Source organism: Scyliorhinus canicula, chromosome 1 (genome assembly GCF_902713615.1).
Source record: "Scyliorhinus canicula chromosome 1, sScyCan1.1, whole genome shotgun sequence".
NCBI lineage: Eukaryota > Metazoa > Chordata > Chondrichthyes > Carcharhiniformes > Scyliorhinidae > Scyliorhinus > Scyliorhinus canicula.
The window spans coordinates 69,921,812-69,927,811 of record NC_052146.1 but is presented as its reverse complement, the minus strand read 5'-3'; positions in this window follow the sequence as shown (position 1 = coordinate 69,927,811).

Sequence of the window (6,000 nt, the reverse complement as noted above, 5' to 3'; positions counted from 1 at the left end):
GGGTGCCCCGGGTAGGGGTGCCCCGGGTAGGGGTGCCCCGGGTAGGGCTGCCCCGGGTAGGGCTGCCCGGGTAGGGGTGCCCCGGGTAGGGGTGCCCCGGGTAGGGGTGCCCCGGGTAGGGGTGTCCCGGGTAGGGCTGTCCCGGGTAGGGGTGCCCCGGGTAGGGTGCCCCGGGTAGGGGTGTCCCGGGTAGGGGTGTCCCGGGTAGGGCTGTCCCGGGTAGGGCTGTCCCGGGTAGGGCTGTCCCGGGTAGCGGTGTCCCGGGTAGGGGTGTCCCGGGTAGGGGTGTCCCGGGTAGGGGTGTCCCGGGTAGGGGTGTCCCGGGTAGGGCTGTCCCGGGTAGGGCTGTCCCGGTTAGCGGTGTCCCGGGTAGCGGTGTCCTGGGTAGCGGTGTCCGGGCTCGGCTGCAACGGGGGCCTGTGGCTGCCCCCCTCATCGCTGGGTGTTGCCCGCCTGCATCGCCGCACTTGCACGAGACGGGGGCTTCTTCTCCGTGGTGCTCTGGGTCTGTCCCTGTCCCTGTCCCGTGGCCGTCCTGGGGCGTTGTATGCCGGAGGGGCCGGGTCTCTCCCTGTCTCGTGGCCGCCCTGGGACGTCCTGGGGGCGTTGTATGCTGGAGGGGCCGGGTCTCTCCCTGTCTCGTGGCCGCCCTGGGACGTCCTGGGGGCGTTGTATGCCGGAGGGGCCGGGTCTCTCCCTGTTCCGTGGCCGCCCTGGGACGTCCTGGGGCTGGTCGGCATCCGCGGGGGACGGGTGCCTCGACGTTTGGCCCTGCAATACACAATACAGCAGCATGGTTGGACACACAGGCGGTGATCGGGGAATATGGGGGAAGGGGAAAAGCGGGGCAGGCCGTGGGGGGGTCTAACTTAGTGGTGCGCCCCCAACCGCTGCATCCGCAACCTCCCGGTCTTCGGGTCCGCCTGCCAGTTCCAGGGCCCTCTCCTCATGAACGGTTAGTGGTCTCACATCAGTTGGACCCCCTCCGGTCCTCTCAAGCTCCCTGTTTTCTGTGCGCGCTTCTCCTGTGGGGGGCGTGTGGATGGCAGGGGTAAAGGGCTACAGTGTTAGGTAGAGATATACATGCAGGCTAGCGGCTGTGTGTATATTGGCAGAGGTGCGCAACCCATCCTGTCAATGCAGCCTGCATGGGTGGGTACAGCCATGCCAGTTGCAGGGCTGTGCCACACATCGGGGGGGGGAGGGGGGGTACTCACCCAGGCTGCCCTGACAAAGTCATTGACCTTCTTGTGGCACTGGGTGCCTGTCCTTGGTGTTACAGCCACGGTGCTGACGGCCTCTGCCACTCCCCTCCACAGGCGCCAGCTGATGCGTGGGGCCACCCTGCGGCCGTGTCCGGGGTACAGGGCCTCCCTCCTCTGCTCCACTGCGTCCAGGAGCGCCCCGATGTCCCGCTCCTGAAACCTCGGTGTTGCGCGGCTGGCGGTCATCTTGACGGGTCTCTTGGGGGGGGGGGGCGCCGTCTTTTGTGCTGTGACACCACGCGGCGTCAATGACACGGTGCGTCCGTGACGGGTGACGCTGTCGCGAATGGCGTCACGCAGCTGCTAGCCCATTCCCGGCTGGAGAACTTGCGCCTTTTCAGGGGGCCCGACGCCGGAGTGATCCACGCCGTTTTGGCGCCAAGTTCCGGACATCGCACCGATTATTGGAGAATTCCGCCCCAAGATCGCCGAATACTCCGAAACGACCACCCCCACCAGCAACGCCCTGTCCAACACAAATCGTCAATCCGGGAGTACACAATGTGCATTTGGCAAAAATCTGAAAATTCCTTAACCCTCGACCGCCCAAACCTCCACGGATCCACCACACCCATCCCCATATGCTCCATAAACCACTTCAACTCCTTTACCACTGCCGCCACCTTCCCTGACCTCTGGCATGACCGGTCCAAGCTTAACTCTATAACCACTGCCCCGCATGATCAACTGGTGCGAGTCCAAGTCAGGAATCTTCCCTCGAACCCGCCTCATGAAATAAGTCACAAGTGCGTGGCACAGTAGCACAGTGCTTAGCACTGTTACTTCACAGCACCAGGGTTCCGGGCTCAATTCTCGGCTTGGGTCACTATCTGTGCGGCGTCTGCACGTTCTCCTCGTGTCTCGGTGGGTTTCCGCCAGATGCTCCAGTTTCCTCCCGCAAGTCCTCAAAGATGTGCTGTTAGGTGAATTTGACATTGAATTACATAGATACTTACATAGGAGATAGGAGCAGGAGGAGGACTTTTGGCCCTTCGAGCCTGCTCCGCCATTCATCACGATCATGGCTGATCATCCAACTCAATAGCCTAATCCTGCTTTCTCCCCATAGCCTTTGATCCCATTCTCCCAAAGTGCTATATCTAGCCGTAATCTTGAATATATTCAATGTTTTAGCATCAACTACTTCCTGTGGTAATGAATTCCACAGGCTCACCATTCTTTGGGTGAAGAAATTTCTCCTCATCTCTGCTGCGAAATGGTTTACCCTGAATCCTCAGACTGTGACCCCTGGTTCTGGACACACCCATTTTTGGGAGCATCTTCCCTGCATCTACCCTGTCTAGTCCTGTTAGAATTTTATAAGTCTCTATGAGATTCCCCCCCTCATTCTTCTGAGCTCCAGCAAGAACAATCCTAACCTCGTCAATCTCTCCTCATATGGCAGTCCTGCCATCCCTGGAACCTTTGCGGCACTCCCTCGACAGCAAGAACATCCTTCCGCAGAAAAGAAGACCAAATCTGCACACAATATTCTAGGTGTGGCCTGACCAAGGCCCTCTATAATTGCAGCAACACATCACTGCTTCTATACTCGAAACCTCTCCCAGTGAAGGCCAACATACCATTAGTACCGATCCCTGTGGCATCCTACTAGTTACTGTCTGCCAATTTGAAAAGGACCCATTAATTCCCACTTTTTGTTTCCTCTCTACCAACCAGTTTTGTATCCACCTCAATACACTTCCCCCAATCTCATGTGCTTTAACTTTGCACAATAATTTCTTATGCCGGACTTTGTCAAATGCTTTCTGAAAGTCCAAATATACCACATCTACCGGCTCCTCCTTGTCAACTGTACTGGTTACATCTTCAAAGAATTCCAACAGATTTGTCATTGATTTCCCCGTCATTGATTTCCCCGTCATTGATTTCCCCGTCATTGATTTCCCCGTCATTGATTTCCCCGTGATAAATCCATGCTCACTCTGCCACTGCTTTCTAAATGTTCCGCTGTAAAGTCCTTGATAATGGATTCAAGAATTTTCCCCACTACCGACATTCGGCTTACTGGTCTATAATTCCCTGTTTTCTCTCTACCTCCCTTTTTGAATATTGGAGTGACATAAGCTGTCCTCCAATCCACAGGGACTGTTCCAGAGTTTCTAGAATCCTGGAAGATGACCACCAATGCATCTACTTTCTCCCAATTCTCCCTGAGTGTACCCGAACAGGCGAGTAGGGACTTTTCACAGTAACTTCATTCCAGTGTTAATGTAAGCCTACTTAATGTAAGCCCAATAATGAAGATTATTATTATTATTAGTTTGGCCTCAGCTCGAGTATTGCACCAGTTCTGGACACCACACCTTAGGTAGACTGTGAAGACATTAGAGAGGATCCAGAAAAGATTCACAGGTATATTCCAGAGCTGAGGGGCAGGATTCTCCGTGGGCCGACGCAGAAATCAAGAAAAGCGATTGGGCGGGGAACAAGTCGTAAAATCAAAATCGTGGCGGGCTCCGGGGCACGCCAAATTGCAATGCTCCGGCACCTCAACAACAACGTCAGTGTGTTCTACTCCACACATACAGTAAATGCCGTTTGTATATCATTAGCGAGCCTGACCCGGTATTCTCCGGGGCATCTGTGATGCTCTGCCTCCGTTGGGAGGAATTACCAAGGGCAAGTGTCACTTAAAAAGCGGGAAACAGGCGGCATGGCTGGTGACGGAGAGAGAGGAGGTAGGACACTCAGAGGCTGCTGGTCCTGCCACTGGCAGGACTGGTGAGCGGGGACCTGGGGGAGTAGCAGGGAAGGGGCTGATGTGGTGACCAGGGGATGGGCCAGGGAGACAGGCTGACTCTCCACAGGCCTAGTGTGCTGTTGCCACAGCCTGCACACCCCATTGCCCGCCCATTATGGTCCCTGGTCGTGCAGAGCCACACCGGCCGTATGGGTGCCTGCACCCCAGCCTCCACCGCCCCAACCAGCTGCCACCTGCTGGCGGGGCAGCACGTGGCCCACTGAAGGGCACGCCCACAGTAGCCCTTGGAAGAGGGTGCTAGATGGGGGCCGTGGGGCGTACTGCTGGCATGGGTAGCATCAGTCACCAGTACCCCTGGCAGCAGAGACGGGTGGCAGGGCCAGTGGTGCAGTGAGCAGAGTCCCGACGGAACGGCCAGGGGTGGGGAGGAGGGTAGGGGGACATGTGGGGTCAAGGTCTGCAATGCAGACCTGGTCCACCATGTAGCCTGGTGGACCTGGTTGGGCACGGGGGTACGCACCATGCTAACATTTTAAAAATATATATTTCTATTAAGGTATTTGCAAAATTTTTATAACAATAACAAAAAACAATAACCTTAACATGGTAAAATAATTCCCCACCGGACCCAATCCTCACACACCTAAACCATCTAACACCAACCCCCCCCCCCCCCCCCCCCTCCCCGCTTTAGAATGCTGCTTCTGCCGACATTTTAATTTTCCCTGAAAAAGTCGACAAACGGCTGCCACCTCCAGGAGAACCCTAACATTGACCCTCTTACGGCAAATTTTACTTTCTCCAGACTGAGAAACCCAGCCATGTCACTAACCCAGGTTTCCACAATCGGGGGCTTCGAGTCCCTCCACAATAATACGATCCGTCTCCGGGCAACCAGGCAAAGGCCAGGACATTGGCCTCTTTCACTCCCTGAACTCACGGATCTTCTGACACTCCAAAGATCGCTACCTCTGGACTCGGCACCACCCGAGCTCCTAGCACCGTGGACATTGCCTTCGCAAACCCCTGCCAAAACCCTCTGAGCTTCGGGCATGCCCAAAACATGTGGACATGATTTGCTGGGCTTCCCGCGCACCTCGTACACCTATCCTCTACCCCGAAGAACTTGCTCATCCTCGCCACCGTCATGTGTGCTCGGTGAACCACCTTAAATTGTATTGGGCTAAGCCTGGCACATGATGAGGGGGAATTGACCCTGCTTAGGGCATCCGCCCATAGCCCCGCCTCTAACTCTCCACCTAGCTCGGCCTCCCACTTGCCCTTAAGCTCCTCCACCGGGGTTTCCTCCACCTCCACCAACTCCTGGTAGATGTCCGACACCTTCCCCTCCCCCACCCAGGTACCGGAAACTACTCTATTCTGTATCCCCTGCACCAGTCTGACTTTTATCACCTGCAGACAATGGACTTCGGAATTCAACCAGGAATGGTCGCATTCATGCTAGTCGCTGCAGTCCTGGGGGATGCATTGAGGCCTGTGGTGAATGTATTCACCATAATGTATGCATGATACCATACCCTGTAACCTGTGACCTGGAAGTGTGATATGAACTGCTTCCAGGTACTGTATTGTACTGTAACCTCGGTATGGCTCAACCTCTGGTTCCACCCACACCGGGGCCATATATAAGCCGGCCTCTTGTGGGCGGCATTCATCTGTACTACTGACTCTGGCTCGGCAAGTTCATGACTAATAAAGCCTACTGTTCATTCGCTCTCTCTGCCTCACTGTAAATTGAAGGTATATCAATTTATTAGTAATCGACAGCACTATGGAAGCTGCTCTAAAGCCAGACACGCTCGAACTCGACGTCCGCGCATCCGAAGCCAAGGAAATATTCGAACATTGGCTCCGATGTTTTGAGGCCTACCTCAACTCCTCCACAATGCCTCCCACAGAAACGCTCAAGCTGCGACTCCTCCATGCCCGGGTGAGCTATCGAATCTCTGTAATGATTGAAAGAGGGGCCACGTATGAGGCGGCGGTCGC